This window comes from Arachis hypogaea, chromosome 14, assembly GCF_003086295.3.
Source record: "Arachis hypogaea cultivar Tifrunner chromosome 14, arahy.Tifrunner.gnm2.J5K5, whole genome shotgun sequence".
In the NCBI taxonomy this organism is placed as follows: Eukaryota; Viridiplantae; Streptophyta; class Magnoliopsida; order Fabales; family Fabaceae; genus Arachis; species Arachis hypogaea.
In genome coordinates, this window is record NC_092049.1 from 46,046,203 (window position 1) to 46,070,687 (window position 24,485).

General features: G+C 39.9%; 1 non-coding gene across 1 annotated transcript; it reads left to right on the top strand.

Moving 5' to 3' along the window:
- The first annotated feature begins 11,259 nt into the window (after window positions 1–11,259).
- LOC112745813 (small nucleolar RNA R71) lies at window positions 11,260–11,363 on the top strand. The gene has a single exon (XR_003173723.1). It is a non-coding gene; the product is annotated as a small nucleolar RNA R71 (small nucleolar RNA).
- The last annotated feature ends 13,122 nt before the right edge of the window (window positions 11,364–24,485 follow it).

Sequence of the window (24,485 nt, forward strand, 5' to 3'; positions counted from 1 at the left end):
ATAGGGTTTCACGTGACCTAGGGGGTTATAAATTTGAATCCACGCGGCCGCATGTGGCACGCGGTCGCGTGGCTGGTGCGAAATAGGGGTGACGCGATCGCGTGGGTCGCGCGATCGCATGGAAGGAATAAAAGGGGGTAGGACGTGATCGCCTGGGGCATGCGATTGCGTCGCTAGAATTTGTGCTAAACGCACGAATCCAGCGTCGTTCCAGCCCAACTCTCTGTCTTCTTTTGGGATTTGTGCAATCCATGCAACGCGATCGCGTCGCTCACGCGATCGCGTGGGATTGATTGTGTGCAAGTGACGCGATCGCATCAGGCACGCGATCGCGTGGGTCATTTTGTGCTAGACGCACAATGGCCGCACGATTCCAGCCCAACTTTCTGGACGTTGGATCCTTACGCCGATTTTCAGGTCACGCGGCCGCGTGGAGGATGCGGTCGCGTGGGAAGTGTATTTCGCCATTGACGCAATCGCATGGATGATGCGGTCACGTCGCGCACCCTTTTTTTTTTTTGTAGAATGCAGAATGCAGTATGCAGGATGCAATGCTTAATGTGAATGCTATGCATGATTCCAGGTTCAATAAAATAAAAATAAAATTCAAAAACAAACAAAACTAAATAAAATTAAAATTGAAAAAAGAACGATCATACCATGGTGGGTTGTCTCCCACCTAGCACTTTTAGTTAAAGTCCTTAAGTTGGACATTAGAGGAGCTTCCTGTTATGGTGGCTTGTGTTTAAATTCATCCAGAAATCTCCACCAATGCTTGGAATGCCAATAGCCTCCGGGGTCCCAAACTAGGCATGTAAAGCTTCTGAGCAGCTTTAAACAGAGTCTCAGGCTCCCGGGGTGACGAATGTCAGAATAGAATCCATGATCCCAAGCCTTGTTTTTAAATCCGCCTCTGTCTTGATCTATATTTTTCCATCCGGGTGGTTTAGAAAGTAGATTCTCACCATAGTGACTAAACATTTTCCGAGATCCATTCAATTGAGCATGATACCAATCCGTGCACTTCGAGTTGAAGCGTGGAGCCTTCTTGAACCTTGTACGCTAGCTCTGAGCACGAGCCATTTCCCTCTTACTTTTAAAGCCGCAAAGAGCTCTAAGCTGGCCATCTGTTTCAAGCAAACCGTATTCAAGTGAAAAAGTAAAGTTAAAACTTAAGGATTGTACCCACTTGAAGCTTGTATTAGGTGGTAATGGCCTTGGGGAAGGTGTTTCTGGTGGTTCTGTAAGTTCTACTCCCTTGTGCTCTTCTGTGAATTCCTCTACTTCCTTGTAAGGTTCTTCAAATGCATCTGAGTCCTGGTCAAAGTCTTCTATGTCATCCTCATCACTTGAGTCATAGATTGGAGGTTGAGAGAGATCTACCTCCGCGTCATCTTCGTATTCACTTGGGGAAGATTCTTCGATCTCAGAGAATTCACTTGCGGATGCAAGTTCATTACTAAGAGAGCTTGACTTGTGACTATCATCATCAAGGGAATTTGTGTCCTGGGTTATTCCGTCTAGTTCTTCATAAACGACTTGCCTTGGGGATTGTGCAATATCCTCCTTAGCATCAACTGTAACGTCCTTGACGGAGTTGTCCTCAACTCTGGATTCCCATGGAGGTTCAGCGTCTCCTAGATCTTCAACCAACTCTTCTTCTTGTACAATGACAGCTTCTTCTACTTGTTCTAGTATGAATTCATGCTTTGTCTTGTCCACTGGAGTTTCTAGTGTCTCCTTCATGCTACGCTTTTTATTAGATTGTCCACATGGGGCTGTGGTTGGTCCTTGAATATTCGTGCGTCTAGAAGCTAATTGAATTACTGCTTCCTCCAATTGTCGAATGGTTGTTTGAAGTTTATTTACTGTTGCCTTGAGGCGAACCTCTGATTCTCAGGGTGATGGATTTGGACATGAAACATAGGGAAGTGGTGGTGCTTGGGGGTGATTGGATTGGAACTGGGGTAGGAAAGGATCATACGGTGGCGAATGGTGAAGAGAAGCTTGTCAGTGTGGTGGTTCGAGGTTATGTTGAGAGGTTGGTCTATAGGCACGGGGTGGGGCTTGTTGGTAGTCACAAGGTTGTCCATCATATCTTTCAGCTGGGTATGCATTGTAGAATGGTCGTTGTCCGTGATATCTTGGAGGGTGTTGTTGCCTAAAGGGTTGATTAGATCCTCTTGGCTCCATCCATCCTTGATTGGTCTGACCTTGATGCATATTCCTGCTGTAACTTCTATTTCCTTCAACAAAGTTAGAACCAAACTCAAAGCGAGAGGGGTGAGAGTTCATAGTAGCAAATAAAATTAAAAAGGAAAAACAGAAATAAATAAACAAGTAAAAGAAAAATATTTACAATAACCAATAATAAGGTACACGTTAGCAGTTCCCCGGCAACGGCGCCATTTTGATGAGAGAAACTTTTGCGTGGTCTAGAAATTCGCGGATAAATCCTCGTTGCAAGTATAGTTTCTAAACCTTCAAAAGTCCTTTCATACAAACATTTTGGTTGTCACAAGTAACAAACCCCTAAATAAATTGTTAACCGAAGTATTCAAACCTCGGGTCGTCTTCTCAAGGAACTGCAGGGAAGTATGTTCTTATTATTGGTTATGGAGATTGTAAATTCGGGGTTTCAAGAATGAGGAACAAATATGACAAATAATTTAAATGGCAATTAAAAATAAATAAATACTGTAAAGCAAACTTTTGGGCAAGGTATGAGAAATTGGAAGTCCAGACTTAGTTATCCTTATCAATAACAATGAAAGTCGAATCTTAATTCCACTTGGTCAACCTTTACTAAAATAAAGGAAAGTCAAGGGACTAATTAGTTTGATCTTCGAATCCTATTTATTTCCTAAGAAAAGGTTGGGATTATTGAAGCTCAATTCAATTAGCAAAGATAACAGTTATCAATTATGTTGAGATAAGATAACTCCTGAGTTACTGCTTTCTTAACTAAGACCAAAAGAGAAAAAAAGTAAATTTACTAGAATAGAAATGCCTTCAGATGTAAAGCAACAATAACATAAATTAAAGAAAGCAATCATAAATTGAAATACCTCAAATAGCATTAATAAGGGAAATCATAATCTAACATGAAGAGTTCTTAAACTAAATTGGAAAAACAAATAAAAATAAAGAACCTGGGATTGAGAATTACTCCTAAAACTAAGAGAAGTCCTAAATCCTACGAGAGAGAGAGGAGAGAACCTCTCTCAAAACTAGATCTAAAACATGGGAAATAACTAAATTGGCGAGCTGATGCGCATAAACTTGTTATGCTACGATTTAGGAAATTGCACGATCGGCAAAATTCCTTCCGGCAAGTGCACCGGTTATCGTCAAGTAAAAACTCACAATAGAGTGAGGTCGAATCCCACAAGGATTGGTTGAGTGAGCAATTCGGATTAGAAGAATGTTCTAGTTGAGCGGAATCAAGATTTAGATGAGAATTGCGGAATGTAAAATTGCATGAATTAAAGAGCGAGAAGCTAAATTGCTGAAATTAAAAGGGATGGGGTGATTGCATGAATTTAATTGCAAAATGTAAAGAGAAAGTGGTAAATCAGAAATGGGGAGTTCATTGGGTGTTAGGAGATATTGAGATCTCCGAATCAAAACAACTTTTATCCCTTCCTCAACCAATGCATTCATTGAATTTTGCTTGGCAATCTTATATGATTGGATCCCAATCCCTTGGCTCACCAATTCTCTCTAAAAACAAACAAATTCCCAATCCCTTGGTTTAAATGTTCATAAGAAGAGATGATGCTCGATCACTGATCATACCACACAGTTTCATGAACCACAATTTGGTAAGATTACATGTCACAATATCCATCCAAACCCCAATCCAATTCACTGTGAGAAAGCTTCTCTAGCATGAATCCTCCATTCCTTTCCCAAGGTTCCGAAGGATTCCAATTATGGGTAGTTTCTTTCCCAAGACAACTACCCAATGGAATTAGATCGAGAAGCTTTCTAACAAAATTCAAGAGAAAAGATTGAAGAAGAAGATAAAACTATTATTGATTCATTGAATTACAATAGAGCTCCCTAACCCAATGAAAGGGGTTTAGTGAGTCATAGCTCTGAATTCAATTACAAAACTAAAAGAAAAATGATCCAAAGTTCTTCGTGTGTAAAAACTCCCCCTCACTAACTTAAATTCTATCCTATTTATACACTTTCTAAATTGAGCTTCTGTTATGTTTCTTGGGCTTTGAGGCCTTTCCCTGAATTCCTTTTGCTTTGGGTTTATGGTCCATAATCCTGATGAGGCTGTGATCCAATTCTGTAACATTCATTGAGCAAACTTAGTGATACACAAGTAATGACACAAGACTCAACAAATTAAAGCTCCAGACTCATCAATCCTTCAGGCCCAATCCCATAAACCATGACATTCAATTGGGTTTCATACCATAATATGTTCAAGTTAATGTTTGTGCTCAAATGCTAACTTAAACTTCAATATATTTGGCCCAGAAACCCCTTTCAAAAAGTGGCGTTTAAGTTGAAGTTTAAGTTTCAGTTTAAGGTTAAACTGAAACTTAAACGTGGAGATGGAAGAAAGCAACCCAGGAAGGTGAAATGTCGAACACGTTTAAGCTTCAGTTTAAGGTTAAACTGAAGCTTAAACGTGGAAATGAAGAAAGCAACCCTGGAGGAGAGAAATAGTCGAACACGTTTAAGCTTCAGTTTAAGGTTAAACTGAAGCTTAAACGTGGAAATGAGAAAGCAACCCCGGAGGAGAGAAATAGTCGAACACGTTTAAGCTCCAGTTTAAGGTTAAACTGGAGCTTAAACGTGGAAATGCTCCTGGTGCCTTTCTTACTTCTGGCGTTTAACCTCCAGTTTAAGGTTAAACTGGAGGTTAAACGTGGAATAAACGTGGAAATGCTTCTTTGGTGAGAATTTGTGTCGAACACGTTTAAGCTCCAGTTTAAGGTTAAACTGGAGCTTAAACGTGGAAATGCTCCCTTGGTGAAATTCTCATTCTGGCGTTTAACTTCCAGTTTAAGGTTAAACTGGAGGTTAAGCGCCAGTTCCAGCATTTCTTAGCCTTCATGATTCTGGCGTTTAAGCTCCAGTTTAAGCTTAAACTGGAACTTAAACTCCACATGTGATATTCAAGCTTCCTTTATTGATTTTGTTGCTTCCTTGCCTAGCCTCTTCTTCCCTGAAATCATCCAAACAATTGCATCAAAGTCTTGCAAAATTTCATGAGAAATCTTCCATTCATAGCATTCAAGTAATATAACTAAAAACTCATGGAATTTGCATCAAAATCATACTGTTTGGATGGTTCATTGCTTTGTTATTCATTTAACCATTCTTGGTTACTTTAAGCTCAAGAAAATGCATAAAACAACTAAAACTAACAGAAAAATGCTAGTGAAACTAGCCTAAGATGCCTTGGCATCACAACACCAAACTTAATACTTGCTTGTCCCTAAGCAAGTCCTGAGTTATTTGAGAAGAAAGTATGAAACAGAAAGCAATTACATTGGCTATATTAGCAAGCATTTGAAGTTCATCAGAAGGGTTTTATGCAGAAAGTTGCAGTATCACTTTTTCATTCTTATCAGGTAAGATTATCACTTTTTCATTGCATCCATCAAACACTGCTATGGCCTCTTGTTATTCTTATGTCCTTGGCACTTTTCTCTTCTTTGTTTTTCTTTTCTTTTTCTTAGAGCTCCTTTGCTCCTTGTTTGCTTAGTGTCATGTGTTGCACAAGCCTTTGGCATTTTCTTTTTCTTATCAGTGCACTTACACATATCCACTCCAGGCATTTTAGTTCACATTTCTTCTTGAGACATTGGTGCCCAGCACCTCTTTGTGTGACTAAATGTTTTGTATTTAGGTTGCTCTTGATAATGGACTTTTGGTTGATAATCCCGGGTTAGTTAACCCAAGTTACCAAGTGTTGAAACACTCCTCAGAACCTATTCATCCAAGCATATCCTTAATACATAAACACCACAGGCATTTATCTCAGAAGTTCAAACCATTGGTGCCTAGCTTATTTTCTCAATTTTTTTGCTTTTTGGTTGCCCTTTTTCAGTGGCTTTTTCTTCTTCTTTTTCTTTCTTTTTCATGGCCAAAGACATTTATTCATTAAGATCCATAGACAGTTTTCAATTTCTACACAAAAAATGATAATTCTACACTCTATTTCCAGTGATCTGACTAAACAATCAAGCATGCATACCACCACTTAATTCTACTTGATTTGTCACTAATTGAGCCAAGTTACTTTTGTTCAAACTTTTCTTTTATTTTTGGAAACAGAACAAGCATGGCAAGCACTTGTTTAAGAAGGTGAAGTTATATCCAAACATCTAGGCATTCATTTTATTCAAAGCAATAGACAGACAAACATACTAGAAACTTCACATAAAACTTAAATGACTTATAATGAAAGAAAGCTCATAAAGACAATTCACCAATTATCATTTGATTATTAAGGAACGAAACCACCTCTCATTTATTGCTTGGTTCTTCTTGATTCTTGGGGTCCTGCTTCTTCTTGCTTCCTACCTCTTTTTGACCACTTGTACTTCCTTTGTCTTTTCTTATGAGCTTTTTCCAGAATCCAGCCTTTTTCATTGTTTCTTCCACTCCTTTTTCAAGGATCATTGCCTTATTTATTTCTCCTTCTTTCCTCCCTTTGAAATACTCATCAAAAGCTGGGAATGCTGGGTCCATCTTGTGTAGATGTTCCCCTATGTAGTTAAGCTTGATTTGAGAACTGATGTTGTAATCAGCTTGAACTGAGTATCTTGCATTCTGTAAAGTGGTGGCTTCCTTGATTGCCAAGACATTGGCATCTTGGTGTTGGCATATGTGGCTGAGGGATTCCTGTAATTGTAAATTCTGTTCCCTTTGCAGATCTAAGAATCTTGATTCAAAGTTCCTTTGCATATCCATCATTTTTAGGTGAAAGTCCTCTTGTCTCTCCTGAGACCTCATGTATTATTGAGACATTCCTTCTATGATTCCCTGCATTCTGCTCATATCCATGGGGTCTCTGGGAATTTGTTGTCTTCTTTCTGGAATTCCTTGCTCTTCTTGCTCTTCTTCTCCTTCTTCTCCTTCTTGTCCTTCTTGCTCTGCTTCTTGCTCTGCTTCTGCTTGTTGCCCTTCTTCATTTCTTCTTTTTGTATGTCTTGGAGCAATTGGGCCAAGAGTCATTCTGTACGCAGTTATGGCCATTCCAGGATATAGCCAATTAGGTCTTTCATCTTCAAGTGGTACTTGGGCATCGATGCATAGTCTAATGATGGTGCTAGGGAAGTGGAGCCAGGATTCAGGGTCACTTTTCTCACTAAACTCTTGTATCTGTTCAGCAATGAGTTTATGGACTTTGATCTCCCCTCCCACCATAATGCAATGTAGCAAGATAGCTCTTTTAGGGACTATTTCTGAAGAGTTTGCAGTGGGCAGGATGGATCTCCTAACTATTGCATACCACCCTTTAGCTTCAGGTGTTAGGTCTCCCCTTCTCAAGACTCTTGGAGCCCCTCTTGTTTTTCTCACCCATTCAGCTCTGATGGCACAAAGGTCTTCAGCAATAGTCGTATAGTCAGGTTCTCCTATCATCCTTTCCTCATAACTTGCTTGGCTGAAACGTATGTTTTTCAGGCCAAGAGTTTTCATGATTGCCTTGGGGCTGAAGTCAACTTCCACCCCTCTCACATAGCTTTTGTATGTGGGTTTCACGGTTGAATCCTCCCTCACTGCATTTGCATAAAACTCTTTCACCAGGTTGATGTTGATTTTAGTGATTGGCTTAGTCAGGAGCTCCCACTTCCTCTTTCTGATCTTCTCCCAAACACCTGGGAACTCATCCTTTTCAAGGTCAAAGGGAACCTCAGCTAGTACCCTTTTAGGTCTCATCCATTCGGCTTGAATCTCATGGAACACTGATCTGTATTTCCATGCATCAAATTCCCTGTTCTCTTCCATTGGCTGCTTGTCTTTTCTTCTTTTGTGGCTAGATGAGGCTGCCATTGGTTCTTTAGTTTTGGTAAGTGACAAGCTAAAGTTGACAAGGTGAGGCAAGAAGTGTTGTTAGAAGTGTGGTGAGATTGTTTTCGGCAAGAGATAGTTATGCTATGATGAAAGAATATGTGCAGGAAGGGGAATTGGTGGTGAGGAACTCGTTCCCCAAGTGGTTCTTTATTAGTGCACGCAAGTGAAAAATGGACGGCTAGGGTGATTTGTGAGGGTGGCTTGATGGTAAATATATGAATTAGGGAGAAGGACGAATTGCTTTTCATTTTCTTGGAAGTATTCTGGGTGTATTAGGTTGTACATGTAGCTATCTTTTCATGCAGAACTTCATTTTCCCATGTGTTAGTTTCAAAGACTTGTGAATTTCCTTTTTGACCAAGCACCGTACCTCCCCCCTTGTCTTTTTCCTCCATTCTTATCCTTCCTTTTGTACCTGCACAAACAAACAAATTTGCTATCATTTTTTTTCGGTCCATGTGAATAATGAATAGTACTTGTACATGTTTTTCCTTCTTTTTGAATTGTAAATCAATGATTGACTTCCTGAGCTTATAGCCGTGACCTTTGTATGTATGCACACTTATTACTGGACACCAAACTTAGTGTTTTGTAATGTCTCCTGATGACATGAAATCCATGTTGGTTGTCCTTAATGAATGTGCATAATCCTAATAAATCATAGTCACTTTGGCTCTTTGATCCTAAACAATTTTATTACCTAAAGTAATTGAAATCAAAGTATTAAAACATGCAAATGGTATACTTGTCATGAATTTCTAAATCCAGAGGAACTTCTTGCTTTTCATTAACTGTGTTCAAAAAGGAACACCAAACTTAATGTTTGGTTGTGCACCTTGAATGAAAGATTGAATACAATTTGAATAAGATTTGGGGGTGCCTTCAGGCACACCAAACTTAGAGACCAATTGTATTTTACATGCAATGTTTAGTGCACTTTATCAACAGTTGTCTTGAGGATTCCAGTTCATGCATAAGAAACCATGCTTTATTAGATGCAGAGCAAAACAATAAAGAGTAAGGATACTAAAACATGGGTTGCCTCCCATGAAGCGCTTCTTTAACGTCACTAGCTTGACGGTTGCTCCTTGTTAGGGTGGATTGTAGTGCTTGATGTCCTCTCCTCTCACTATGAAAACGTCCCCATTTGATTCCTTCATGATTTCCAAATGTTCCATAGAAAGAACTTTCCTGATTGTGAACACTTGAGGGAGCTAGGAAGGAATGGTTTTGAGGCCAGGTGGGATTGGCAGATAATGACTTGATATCACTTTATCTCCCGGAGAGAAACCTTCAGTGGGAATTTTCTTGTTTCTCCACCCTCTTGGCAATTTCTTTACAATTCTTCCCTTTCTCTTGAGGATTTCTTCATTGACCCTTATGCCAGGAGGATCCTTCTGATCTGTTTCTATTGATTCTTGTGGCTTTAACTCTTGCAATTCTTGTTTGCCTTCCAAGGACTGTTTCAGAGTTTCAGCTGCTGGATTGCTTTCCTCCAAACACAGATGGCTACTATCATCCTTAGGCTTTTCAGGTTCTGGTTCAGGCTCAGATGCAGGTTTGAAAACATTGAAAATGAGCTATTCATCATGTATTCTCAAAATTAGCTCTCCTTGTTCTACATCTATGAGCGCTCTAGCAGTGGCTAGAAATGGCCTTCCCAGAATGATAGGGTGTAGGTAGCTTTCCTCCATGTCCAAAATGACAAAGTCTGTGGGGAAGAAATAATTTCCCACTTTCACCAGCACATTTTCAACTACCCCTTCAGCTTGCTTCTGAGTTTTGTCAGCCAGTTGTATGATTACATCAGTGGATCTCACCTCATTCAGTTGTAGCCTCTTCATAAGAGTCAGAGGCATCACATTTATGCTAGCTCCTAGATCACAGAATCCTTTGTCAATTTTTGTTTCCCCTACGATGCAGGGGATATGAAAACTTCCTGGGTCTGTTTTCTTAGAGACTATGTCCTTCTTGATGAGGGCACTGCATTCTTTGTTCATTATTACAGTTTGTCCTCCCTTCAAAACTCTTTTCTTGCTCAGCAATTCCTTTAAATACTTGATATGTGTAGGCATCTGCTGGAGAATCTCAAGGAAGGGAATATTGATATGGAGAGACTTAAATGTCTCTAAAAACCTCGAATAGGTTTTCCCTTTTTCACCTCCTCCTAACCTCTGAGGAAATGGTGCTTTTGGTTGGTATGTTTCCAGCATGCCTTTTTGCAGTTCCTTGGCTTGCTCAGTTTCACTTTCCTGCTTGGCTTCTTCCACACCTTCCTTCAAGATTTCTGGCTCCTGTTCTGAGGGTCTGATTCCTTCTTCTTCTGAGACTTCCTTCAATATGGTGATGGCCTTGCATTCTTCCCATCTCACTCCCTTTTGTTCCCCTTTAGGATTCTTTTCTGTGTCACTAGGGAACACTGCAGTTGACTTGGGGGCCTGTTGAGATAGCTCTCCCACTTGAGACTCCATCCTCTTGAGTTTTTCACCATGGTTCCTTAAGGTAGATCTCACATCATCCCTAAAGCTTTTCAACTCACTTATGTCCTGACCCATGTTTGCAAGCGTTCCTTCTATCCTGTTTAATTGATCTTGAAATTGTTGGTTCGGATTAGGTTGGGTAGGTTGATTATTTTGGCCATAATATGATGGTTGGGAGTAAGTGTTTTGTGTGGCTTGGTATGATCTTTGGTTGGAGTTTTGGTATGTGGAATTGTTATGTTGGTTATGGTTGTAAGGTTTGTGGTTTTGTGGTTGGGTTTGTTGGTTCCCCCACCCAAAGTTTGGGTGGTTTTTCCATCCTGGGTTGTAAGTGTTGGAATGTGGATCATATGATTGCCTTTGTTGGTTTCCCACATAGTTGGCCTCTTCCCAATCACCTCCTTCAGTGCTTACTTCCTCTTGATCTTGTGTGTGTATTGCAGCCACTTGCTTTGTTTCTAATTTCCTGGTGAGCTCTGCTAGTTGCTTGGCAAACACCTTGTTTTGGGCTAAAATTGTATCAACATGGTTCAGCTCCATGACTCCCTTAGTGTTGTGTCTCTCTGAAGCATAGTAGTACTCATTCTCAGCCACTGTCTCAATCACTTCAATGGCTTCTTCCACAGTCTTTTTCCTGTTCAATGAACCTCCTGATGAATGGTCTACAGCCTTCCTTGATTCATAAGAAAGTCCATCATAGAAAATATGCAATTGCACCCAGTCATGGAACATGTCTGGTGGGCATTTCCTTGTCAAATCCTTGAATCTCTCCCATGCCTCGTAGAGAGTTTCACCATCTTGTTGTCTAAAGGTCTGAACCTCAGATCGAAGCCTATTGACCTTTTGTGGGGGGTAAAAACGTGCCAGAAACTTGCTTTCCACCTCATCCCAGGTTGTTAGGCTCCCCCTTGGGAATGATTCCAGCCACTTAGCTGCCTTGTCCCTAAGTGAAAATGGGAACAAGAGCAGTTTATAGGTATCTTCCTGGACTCCATTGGACTTCACAGTGTCGCAAATTCTCAGGAATTTTGTGAGATGTTGGTTTGGATCTTCATTAGCACTCCCACCAAATGAACAATGATCCTCCACAAGTGATATTAGCTGTGGTTTGAGTTCAAAATTGTTGGCCTGAATGGGTGGTTTCTGAATGCTGCTACCACAATTCCCAGAGGTTGGGTTTATGTATGAACTAAGAACCCTCCTCTCGGAAATGGCATTGTTTCCATCAGCTCTCTCATGGTTGTGAACTTCTCTATCCATGTTGAGATCTAGAGCTTCCTCAAAATTGTCCTCAGATTCTCCTTCAGATTCCTCTTCTCTCAGTACTCTCTTCCCTCTTGCTTCCCTTCTAAGTCTATGAAGGGTCCTCTCTGGTTCGGTATATGGAGGAGTTGATGTCTCTCCTCTCCTACCTGTCATACAAGAACACAGCACAGGCACCAAACAAGTGAAATACTCTTGGTTAATGGAAGAGTATGGTTAGAGCAGTTGAGGAAATAATTCAAATAGTTAGTGAGTCAGTGAGTTAGTTGCTTGAATTTAAAGGCATAAAGAAAGAAAACAAGTAACAGAGTGCAGAAGTTAAAATTCAACAAGTAACTTGAACTAAATTATCAAAACAAAAAAAATGCTCAATCTAGTTAACTTCCAATTTGAGAATTGTCAATCGAAAACCAATCCCCGGCAACGGCGCCATAAACTTGATGTGCATAAACTTGTTATGCTACGATTTAGGAAATTGCACGATCGGCAAAATTCCTTCCGGCAAGTGCACCGGTTATCGTCAAGTAAAAACTCACAATAGAGTGAGGTCGAATCCCACAAGGATTGGTTGAGTGAGCAATTCGGATTAGAAGTATGTTCTAGTTGAGCGGAATCAAGATTTAGATGAGAATTGCGGAATGTAAAATTGCATGAATTAAAGAGCGAGAAGCTAAATTGCTGAAATTAAAAGGGATGGGGTGATTGCATGAATTTAATTGCAGAATGTAAAGAGAAAGTGGTAAATCAGAAATGGGGAGTTCATTGGGTGTTAGGAGATATTGAGATCTCCGAATCAAAACAACTTTTATCCCTTCCTCAACCAATGCATTCATTGAATTTTGCTTGGCAATCTTATATGATTGGATCCCAATCCCTTGGCTCACCAATTCTCTCTAAAAACAAACAAATTCCCAATCCCTTGGTTTAAATGTTCATAAGAAGAGATGATGCTCGATCACTGATCATACCACACAGTTTCATGAACCATAATTTGGTAAGATTACATGTCACAATATCCATCCAAACCCCAATCCAATTCACTGTGAGAAAGCTTCTCTAGCATGAATCCTCCATTCCTTTCCCAAGGTTCCGAAGGATTCCAATTATGGGTAGTTTCTTTCCCAAGACAACTACCCAATGGAATTAGATCGAGAAGCTTTCTAACAAAATTCAAGAGAAAAGATTGAAGAAGAAGATAAAACTATTATTGATTCATTGAATTACAATAGAGCTCCCTAACCCAATGAAAGGGGTTTAGTGAGTCATAGCTCTGAATTCAATTACAAAACTAAAAGAAAAATGATCCAAAGTTCTCCGTGTGTAAAAACTCCCCCTCACTAACTTAAATTCTATCCTATTTATACACTTTCTAAATTGAGCTTCTGTTGTGTTTCTTGGGCTTTGAGGCCTTTCCCTGAATTCCTTTTGCTTTGGGTTTATGGTCCATAATCCTGATGAGGCTGTGATCCAATTCTGTAACATTCATTGAGCAAACTTAGTGATACACAAGTAATGACACAAGACTCAACAAATTAAAGCTCCAGACTAATCAATCCTTCAGGCCCAATCCCATAAACCATGACATTCAATTGGGTTTCATACCATAATATGTTCAAGTTAATGTTTGTGCTCAAATGCTAACTTAAACTTCAATATATTTGGCCCAGAAACCCCTTTCAAAAAGTGGCGTTTAAGTTGAAGTTTAAGTTTCAGTTTAAGGTTAAACTGAAACTTAAACGTGGAGATGGAAGAAAGCAACCCAGGAGTGTGAAATGTCGAACACGTTTAAGCTTCAGTTTAAGGTTAAACTGAAGCTTAAATGTGGAAATGAAGAAAGCAACCCTGGAGGAGAGAAATAGTCGAACACGTTTAAGCTTCAGTTTAAGGTTAAACTGAAGCTTAAACGTGGAAATGAGAAAGCAACCCCGGAGGAGAGAAATAGTCGAACACGTTTAAGCTCCAGTTTAAGGTTAAACTGGAGCTTAAACGTGGAAATGCTCCTGGTGCCTTTCTTACTTCTGGCGTTTAACCTCCAGTTTAAGGTTAAACTGGAGGTTAAACGTGGAATAAACGTGGAAATGCTTCTTTGGTGAGAATTTGTGTCGAACACGTTTAAGCTCCAGTTTAAGGTTAAACTGGAGCTTAAACGTGGAAATGCTCCCTTGGTGAAATTCTCATTCTGGCGTTTAACTTCCAGTTTAAGGTTAAACTGGAGGTTAAGCGCTAGTTCCAGCATTTCTTAGCCTTCATGATTCTGGCGTTTAAGCTCCAGTTTAAGCTTAAACTAGAACTTAAACTCCACATGTGATATTCAAGCTTCCTTTATTGATTTTGTTGCTTCCTTGCCTAGCCTCTTCTTCCCTGAAATCATCCAAACAATTGCATCAAAGTCTTGCAAAATTTCATGAGAAATCTTCCATTCATAGCATTCAAGTAATATAACTAAAAACTCATGGAATTTGCATCAAAATCATACTGTTTGGATGGTTCATTGCTTTGTTATTCATTTAACCATTCTTGGTTACTTTAAGCTCAAGAAAATGCATAAAACAACTAAAACTAACAGAAAAATGCTAGTGAAACTAGCCTAAGATGCCTTGGCATCACGAGCTCTCCCTGAATGGATGCGTTCCCACACTTTATAACATCTGGTCTATGCCTTCTGGACTTGGATCGGGCCAAAAAAAGGTTCAGAAATCGATGGAAGCGTTTTCTCCAATTTCTGGTGTGTGGCCTCTGTCACGCGTCCGCGTGGGTCACGCGGTCGCGTCATTCGGAGCTTTCCTTGTCACACGGTCACGTCAGTCATGCGACCATGTCATATATGTTTTGCTTAAGGCGTGCGGTCGCGTCAGTCATGCGACCGCGTCGCTTTTGATTCGCACTTGGCATGCGTCCGCGTCGCCCATGCGATCGCGTGGATGCCAGTTTCTTCAGAAACTCCGTTTTGTGCTTTCCTTCCATTTTTGTATGTTTTCTTTTTCCATCCTTTAAGTCATTCCTGCCTTAGAAGATCAGAAACTACTCAACACACTAATCACGGCATCAAATGGAAATAAAGGTAATTAAAATAATTAATTTTAAAGCATAGAAAACATGCTTTTCACATACATCACATAATAAGGATGGGAAAGTAAAACCATGCAATTAATATGAATACGTGGGTAAAGGATTGAATAAATCACTCAAATTAAGCACAAAATATATCATAAAATATGGGTTTATCACTAACATTGTGTCTAAGTGTGTAATGGATGATCCCCCCTTTCCACCTAGAGTTCCTTGGGTCTTTTCCATGCAGAACCAGCTTGAATTTGGGCCTCTTGAGGCTTAGAAATTGCCAAGCACGATTTCTTTAATGAGGTCACGTGCAGCTTGTCATGCGTACGCATCATGCACAGGTGCACGTCGCTTGAATTTCGCGATCCACGCGTACGCGTCATGTACGCGTGCGCGTCGATGGAGATTTCGCCAATCCACGCAGATGGGCCGTTCTTCGCGCGCCACATTCTACTCCTTGCATCCACATGCGTGTGCGTGTGCGTCGAAGCTGCTTTCCCAAAAATCCAATTCTTCATGTTCCTTCCACTTGTACATGCTTCCTTTCTCTCTTCTATGCCATTCTTACCCTATAAAATCTGAAATTACTCAATAAACATATCACGGCATCGAATGGTAATAAAAGAGGATCAAAATATGGCAATTTTAAGGCAAACGAAGCATGTTTTCCATCCTGAAGCTATATTAGGAAGAGAACACAAAACCATGATATTTCATTGAATAAATGTGGGAAAAAGGTGATAAAATCCCTCAAAATAAGCACAAGATAAAGCACAAAATTGGGGTTTATCAGTTAGGTGGGAAGTTTAAGCTTATCAAAGATTCAAATCTCAAGCTCACTTGACCATATGCATCCTACCTTGACCCTAGCCCCATTACAACCTAAGGAAAGACCTCATGATATTTGTATACATGCATGAAATAATTGTTGATTGTTAGATGAAAAACAAATCTTGGAAAGTATGATTAGAAGAGAATTGAGTGGATCGACGCTATACACTTGAGCGAGTATAGCGTATACATATCCAGTGAGGGTTCGAGTGCTCAATTATATGTTTCCACCTAGATTCATCTCTTTTCTTGCAAGTTTGTAAAATCTTTTAATCACTCAATTCAATTGTGGTTTGGCTTGGTTGTTTATACCTTTAGCCCTTGTGCTTATATTAGTTTTTCTTGGGAATTGATTTATTTTGACCAAGCAATTGCATTCATTTAGATAGTTTGCATTTAGATAAGTTGCATGTAGTTAGTCTACATTGAATAAATGATAGTATCCTTTGCCTCTTTCTTGATTTAAGCATGAGGACATGCTTGGTTTAAGTGTGGGGAGATTTGATGCACCACTAATTGGTGGTGCATTCTATACTGAATTTAGGGGATTACCACCCTTTTCCCATATTTATTCACTAAAATAGCATGGTTTTATATATTTTTTCTAATTTGCACTTAAGAGTGAAAACATGCTTTTTAGGCCCTTAATTGATTAATTTTAATTCACCTTTGATTCCACTAGATGCCTTGATGTGTTTGTTGAGTGATTTCAGGTTAAAAAGTCTAGGAATAGATCAAAGGAATAAAGAGAAAATCATGCAAAGTGGAGAAATTATGGGAAATCAAGGATTTGGGATGCATTCGTTCACGCGCACGAGCAGCAGACGCGCACGCGTGGATTGTGAAGTCGCATGATGACGCGTACATGTACATGACGCGTATGCGTGGAAGGATAATTGCCAAGCGACGCGTACGCGTGACGCATGCATACGCGTCGATGCTCGCACGTGACTTCATTAAGGTGAAAACGCTGGGGGTGAATTCTGGGCTTCCCAAGCCCAAATCCAACTATTTTCTGAGCCTATTATATGCAGAAATCAAGAGGAGTCAAAGGGGAGGAAGTCATAATTGAATTTTGGAGGGAATGCTTTAGTTAGTTTCTAGAGAGAGAAGCTCTCTCTTCTCTCTAGAATTAGGATTATGTTAGATTAGATTTCTTAGATCTAGGTTTAATTCTTGCCTTGATTTACTTTTCCTTTTATAATTCTTGTTCTTCTACCTTCTCTTTCTCTAATTTAGCATTTAATTCTTGTAATTCTTACTTTTATGTTGGTGCACTTTTGTTTCTTCTATTTATCTTTAATCCAATTCATGTTCTATGTTCCTTTATTATTGATTTGCTTTATTGTTGTTAATTCCTTGCAATTAGTAGTTGTAGATTTACTTTTCTTGCAATTTGATGTCACTTTCCTTTTGTGCCTTCCTAGTGTTTGATAAAATGCTTGAAAGGATGCTAGTGTAGATTTTTCTCCTCTTGGCTTTGGTTGAGTAATTGGAGACTCTTGAGTTATCAAACTCTTTTGTTGATTGATAATTGAAAGTTGCTAGTTGACTTGAATTCCACTAACTCTAGTCTTTCCTTAGGAGTTGATTAGGACTTGAGGATTCATGTTTATTTATCCACTTGACTTACCTTCATAGCTAGAGGTTGACTAAGTGGGAGCAATGGACAATTAATGTCACAATTGAGGAAAATAATGAGGATAGGACTTCTAGTTCTCATTCCGTGCCAAGAGCTTTCTTAGATATTAGTTTACTTCTTTTGTAATTTATCTTTCATGTCTTTTATCAAAACCCCAAAGATATATAATCCATAACCAATAACAAGAACACTTCCCTGCAATTCCTTTGAGAGACGACCCAAGGTTTGAATACTTTGGTTATTAATTTTAGGGGTTTGTTACTTGTGACAACTAAATCTTTGTATGGAAGGATTCTTTGTTGGTTTAGAAACTATACTAGCAACGAGACTTCATTTGTGAAATTCTATACCATCAAAGATCCGTTCATCAGCCTCATCTCATGCCATCACTCAGTTCATTTTGCTGCTCTAATTGATGGAAAACAAGAAGAATTGGAAAGGCTCCTCCTTAACTTCCTTTTGGCGTCACTAATGAGCGGATAATTTATACGCTTTTTGGAATAGTTTTTACATAGTTTTTAGTATGATTTAGTTACTTTTTATTATATTTTTATTAGTTTTTATGAAAAAATCACATTTCTGAACTTTACTATGAGTTTGTGTATTTTTCTATAATTTCAGGTATTTTCTGGCTGAAATTGAGGGACATGGGCTAAAATCTGATTCAGACGCTGAGAAAGGACTGCAGATGCTGTTGGATTCTGACCCTCCTGCACTCGAAGTGGATTTTCTGGAGCTACAGAAGCCCAATTGGAACGCTCTCAATTGCGTTGGAAAGTAGACATCTTGGGCTTTCCAGCAATGGATAACAGTTCATACTTTGCCCAAGATTTGATGGCCCAAACTGATGTTTAAACGCCAGCCAGAGACCCCTTTTTTGGCATAAAATGCCAGAACTGGCACCAGAACTGGAGTTAAATGCCCAAACTGGCATCCAAGCTGAAGTTTAACTCTAGAAAAGGCCTATGCACGTGTAAAGCTCAATGATCAGCCCAAGCACACACCAAGTGGGCCCCAGAAGTGGATTTCTGCACTATCTGCACTTAGTTACTTATTTTCTGTAATCCTTAGTAACTAGTTTAGTATAAATAGCACTTTTTACTCATCCCATATTTTTCTTACCTCTTGTTGTTATTGTTATGAGTGTGCGCTTCTCATGCTTCGTGTTTGCATGCCTATACCACTAATGTATCACATGCTAGTGACTAGCTATGGTCTTCATTATTGTCTTAGTTACATGTTGAAACTGTCATGTATCTAAGCCACTTATTCTTTTATGCTTTATCACTTGCATGATTGTTCTTTCTTGGCGCCTCTTTAAGCTTAATTTCACCACCTTTCCTTCTTTTCTAGGATGGTGCTCAAAAGAGACAATGGAAAGGCGCCCAAGAAGGCACCATCACAGTCTACTGGCAAAGCACACCAAGTCCCGCAAGCTAAGGCCCTCCTCACTAAGCCCAGGAGCGTTGCTAACATTGATGTTTCGGAAAAAGACAATCCGGCGAGGGATCCGAACAAGTTCCCCAACCGCTATTGAGGAAGCCACGGGAGGCGAACTTGTCATGGGTGGCTGAATTTTACACCAATTACCATTCCCCTTCCCTCACATCGGTATTGGTGCGTCGAAGGCAAGTTCCCATCACGGAAGAGGCCATTCAAAATGTGCTTAAGACCAGACCGTTGGTGGACGGGGTTGATGCCTATCAGGAGATTTTGTCGGCCTGGTGCGAATATGTATTTGATGCCACACCCAAATCATTACGGATTCGAGGAAGGATGAGTCCCCGGCCCAAGGGCATTGACGCACATTTTCTCACCAGAGAGGCTCAAGCATGGGCCCAAATTCTAGCGCACTACGTGCTCCCAAGCACCCATGGCTCATCTATCACTGCCGAGTTAGCCTTATTGGTTTGGTGTGTCCTCACAGAGAGACCGGTGCATATTCCCCGCCTCATCCGCCAATCTATGGGCCGCATTCATGCTAAGGGGAATCTACCTTTTCCCGCTCTAGTGACCGACTTAGTCGCCGTAGCCGGCGTCCCCCGAGAGACCAAGGATAGAAGGACCATGATCCTGATGGATGAAGATGTTGTTCCAAACGGGCGGTACCTTTACCCTCCGGCGGACATCGACGAGCCACACCTATCCGTCCCCATGCGCATCCCCTCCTCCTCATCCGCACCACCAAATTCATCCATGCAACGCATAAAGGAACTCCACAAGAAGCTTGACCATTATGAGCGGCGTAACCAATGCCGATACACCTTCGTCAAGAAGCTTCTAAGTTGCCTAGCGCCGCCTATGGAGGAACCTGAAATTTCCACGTCCACCGGTACCAATAATGATGAAAGAGATAATGATGAAGAAGTGGATGGACACGCGGAAGCCGATCAACCACTCCGTCTCACTGAAGGCACGGAGGACCATGCAAACTTTTAAGTGTGGGGAGGTCGGTCGGCCGACCAGTTTTCGTAGGTAACACCCAAATAAATTCCTTGAACCTCTTTCCTTAACTAGAGTAGATTGCATACTAGGTCTTTCATTCTTGGCATCTTTTGCATATTAGTATCTCTTAATAAATCCACTTGGTTAGAGCAATGACTTCTATTATAGAAAACTAGAATTTTACGGCAAACCTACCAATTTTGAAATTTGAAAAATCTTTTGATGCTCAACTTGTTTGAAGAATGTATTTTGGAACATAGGATTTGAGCCAAGACCACAAGAAAGTGAGTTTTGAGCCTAATGGTGTGGTTACATCTTATAACCACTTATTTTTCCTTCTTGTGTGAAATTGTTCTCTTCCTATGGTTGTGATCTTTGATTTGTTTAATTCTAGGTCCGTTATTCCTTGTATTCATGCATGTATATGATTGAGGCCATCATTTCATTAGCTCACTTACCCAAATAGCCTTACCTTTTATCTCCCATTGTTAGCTACTTTGAGCCTATGATTAACCCACTTGTTCTTAATTTAGCACATTACAAGCCTTAAAGCGGAAAACAATAAATGTCCTTATTTGGATCTTTGATTAGCTTAAGCTAGTATGTGTGTGTATCATTCAAGTGTGGAAAAACTTGGGACATTGGGTGAATAAAAAGGTAGCCTTGTATTTTTGTTGTAAATATTGGGAATTAGGTACATGCTCATGTGTAATGAATGTAAAACCTTATGCATTGATGATCTTGCATATAAAAAGAAAAATGAGAAAAAAGGAAAAAAATAATATAGAAAAGAAAAAAAATATAGAAAAAGAAAGAAACAAAGAAAAAGAAAGAAATAAAAAGGGGACAAAATGCCCCAAAGCAAAGCTCAATAAGGATCAATGCATAAGTGTTGTGAAATGAAAAGAAAATGCATGAGTATGTTAAAAAGTGAAGAATGGGTAGTGAGGTTAGCTTTTGAATTGTATAGGATGTCATAGGTTAGGTGGGAAGTTTAAGCTTATCAAAGATTCAAATTTCAAGCTCACTTGACCAAATATGCACCCTTACCTTGACCCTAGCCCCATTACAACCTAAAGAAAAAACCCCATGATACTTGCATGCATGCATGGAATATATGTTGATTGTTAGAAGAAAAACAAATTTTGGAAAAGCATGAAGTAGGGAAGGATTGAGTGACCAACCCTATACACCGAGCGAATAGAGCGCAAATACTTCCGGTGAGGGGTTCGAAGCTCAATTCCTTATTCCTGGCTCTTGCGAGCGTTCTTCATGCAAGTTATGCATATTTCACTCTGATGACTAGAATTGGTAGAGTTCATACATTGTCATCATTCTGCTCTATGTGCACATACATATGTGTCTTCTAGAAAGATTGAATTACTCTTGGCCAAGTAGATAGTAGCATGTACCCTAGTTGCATTCACGTAGGTAGATCGCGTCACATGAGTCCTACACTCTAGTAGTCCTTTGATCTTTTGCTTTTCCATAGCATGAGGACATGCTATACTTTAAGTGTGGGGAGGTTGATAAACCCCGTTTTTAGGATTTATCATGCATAGAATCTAAGGGTTTTATCAATGATCTTCCACACTTATTCATATAAAACTGCATGATTTTGTGTCTCTTTCCCATTTTACCTCATAGATTAAAATATGCTTCTTTTGCATCAAAAATTGAGATATTGTAATCCTCCTCTATTTATCATTAGATGCCTTGATCCATTTGTTAAGTGATTTCAGAAGTTATAGGGCAAAAATGGCCAAGGGGAATGGAAGAAGCATGCATGAATGGAAGGAGCATGAAACAAATCAAAGAATTGAAGTTTGAACATGCGCAGATCGCAAAAGAGCCCAAGGACGTGTACGCGTGTAGTGCGCGTACGCGCCGATATGCGCACATTATTTTTTTAAATGAAACACATGCCCAATGATTTCAAGGGGTTTCCAGGCCTTGTTTTGGAGCAGATTTTGGAGGGAAAAGCTTAAGAAGACCAAGGCTTAGGGGTGTTAAGGGAGAGAGTCATAATTCTAGATTTTTTTAGGAAGTTAATTACGTTTTGTTTTTTAGAGAGAGAAACTCCAACTTCTCTCTAGGTTTTCATCCTCCATTGCAAGTTTCCTTTGAATTCTTGGTGAGATCTATTGCTAATTGACTTTTTGTTTTGCTACAAGTGTAGATCTACTCTTCTTCTACTCTTAATTGATGTTCTTTTGGTTCAATCTCTTAGATCTAGATTTGGTTCACTTTGTTACTTTGAATGTGGATTAATGAATTGAGGTTTCATTCAATTGTGTGATTGTTGATGATTGTTTGGAATATATAGCTCTAATTCGATTCTCTTCTCTCAATTGCCTCATGTTTTCTATAATTGCCTACCAATTGTTTGTGATAATGACAACCTTAGCTATGGAGTAGATTTCTCTCACTTGTCTTAAGGATTGAGTTATTGGAGACACTTGAATAGTGGATATCAATTGTAGATTATGAATTGAGAATTGCTAATTGGCTTGGAGTGCACTAAAGCTAGACTTCCCTAGGGTGAGACTAGGACTTGTGACTCAAGTTAGTTACTCTCACTTGACTTTCCTCCATTGTTAGGGGGTTAAATAAGTGAAGCAATAATCAACTCTTATCATAATTGAAGGAAACTATAATGATGGAACTTCCAATGCTTACCCTTGGCCGAGGCTTTTATTTCCATTAGTTGTGTAATTGCTTGCTAGTTTGAATTCTTGCACCAACTCTCAAAACCATAAAAGCTTTCCTAATCAATGATGCACATTCTAAAGCAATTCCTAGGGAGAACGACCCGGGATCAATACTGTCGGTCATAGATTTTAGAATTGTTTGATGCGGTATTCGTATGTTGGTTAGACTATACTCACGATCGGATTATCACTAGTTTCTAATCGGCATGAGGATATTTACGTTCATCAAGTTCCCTATTGAAGAACCAAAGGAATCTGAGGCTCATACAGAGACCATAGAGATTCCACTGAACTTACTGTTGCCATTCATGAGCTCTGATGAGTATTCTTCCTCTAAAGAGGATGAACATATTGTTGAAGAGTAAGTTGCTCGGTATCTAAGAGCAATCATGAAGCTAAATGCCAAGTTATTTAGTAATGAGACTTAGGAGGATGAACCCCCATTGCTCATCAATGAACTGAATGCCTTGGTTCAACAGAAATTACCTCAGAAGAAACCAGATCCCAGAAGGTTCTTAATACCTTGTACCATAGGAACCATGAACTTTGAGAAGGCTCTGTGTGACCTGGGATCAGGTATAAACCTCATGCCACCCTCTGTAATGGAGAAACTAAAGATCTTTGAGGTACAAGCTACAAGAATCTCACTAGAGATGGCAGACAAATCAATAAAACAGGCTTATGGACTTGTAGAGGATGTCTTAATGAAGGTTGAAGGCTTTTACATCCCTGCTGACTTCATAATCCTAGACACTGGGAAGGATGAGGATGAATCCATCATCCTTGGAAGACCCTTCCTAGCCACAGCAAGGGCTGTGCTTGATATGGACAGAGCAAAGTTAGTCCTTCAATTGAATGAGGACTACCTTGTGTTTAAGGCTCAAGGATCTTCCTCTGTAAACATGGAGAAGAAGCATGAAAAGCTTCATCCAATTTTCTCCATACAGAGTCAAGCAGAGCCCCCATATTCAAACTCTAAGTTTGGTGTTGAGAAGCCACAATTAAGCTCTGAGTCTCTGTGAAGCTCTCTAAGAGCTCACTGTCAAGCTATTGACATTAAAGAAGCGCTTAATGGGAGGCAACCCAATCTTATTTATCTATGTTAATTACTTTTTCATTTCATTTTCCATTGTTATTTTATGTTTTCTTTAGGTTGATGATCATGTGGAGTCATAAAAATGGCTACAGAATTAAAGAGGAATAAAAACAGCATAAAAAATAGCACACCTTGGAGGACAGGCTTACTGGCGTTTAAACGCCAGTAAGGATAGCAGAATGGGCATTTAACGTCCAGTCTGGTAGCATTCTGGGCATTAAACACCAGAATTGGCAGACAGACTGGGGTTTAACACCAGAAAAGGGTGTCTGGCTGGCGCTAAATGCCAGAATTGGTAGACAGATTGGCGTTTAACGCCAGAAAAGGGTGTCTGGCTGGCGTTAAACACCAGAAAAGTGCAGGGAGCTAAATTCCTTGATACCTCAGGATCTGTGGACCCCATAAGATCCCCACCTACCCCAACTCACTCTCTCTTCTCTTCACACTTTTCCATAACACTCTACCCCAAATACCTCTGACCAATCGCATCAATAACTATTCCCCAAACACGATTCACCTATCAAGTCCTACCCTCTTCCCCATAATCTCTTCACCACTCACATCCATCCACTATTCCCCAAAAACCCATCATAAAACCCAACCTACCTCACTATTCAAATTCACAACATTTCCCTCCCAAACCCAACCCCTTCTTACACGAATTCCCTCTCTCTCTTACCCTATAAATACCCCTCCTTACCACCTTCAATTTCACACATCATAAACACTTAAACCCCCCTTGGCCGAATTCAAAACACCCTTCTATCTCCTCTATTTTTTCTTCTTCTCCTCCTTTCTTTCTTCTTTTGCTTGAGGACGAGCAAACCTTTTAAGTTTGGTGTGGGAAAAAGCTCTGCTTTTTGTTTTTCCATAACCATTAATGGCACCTAAGGCTGGAGAAACCTCTA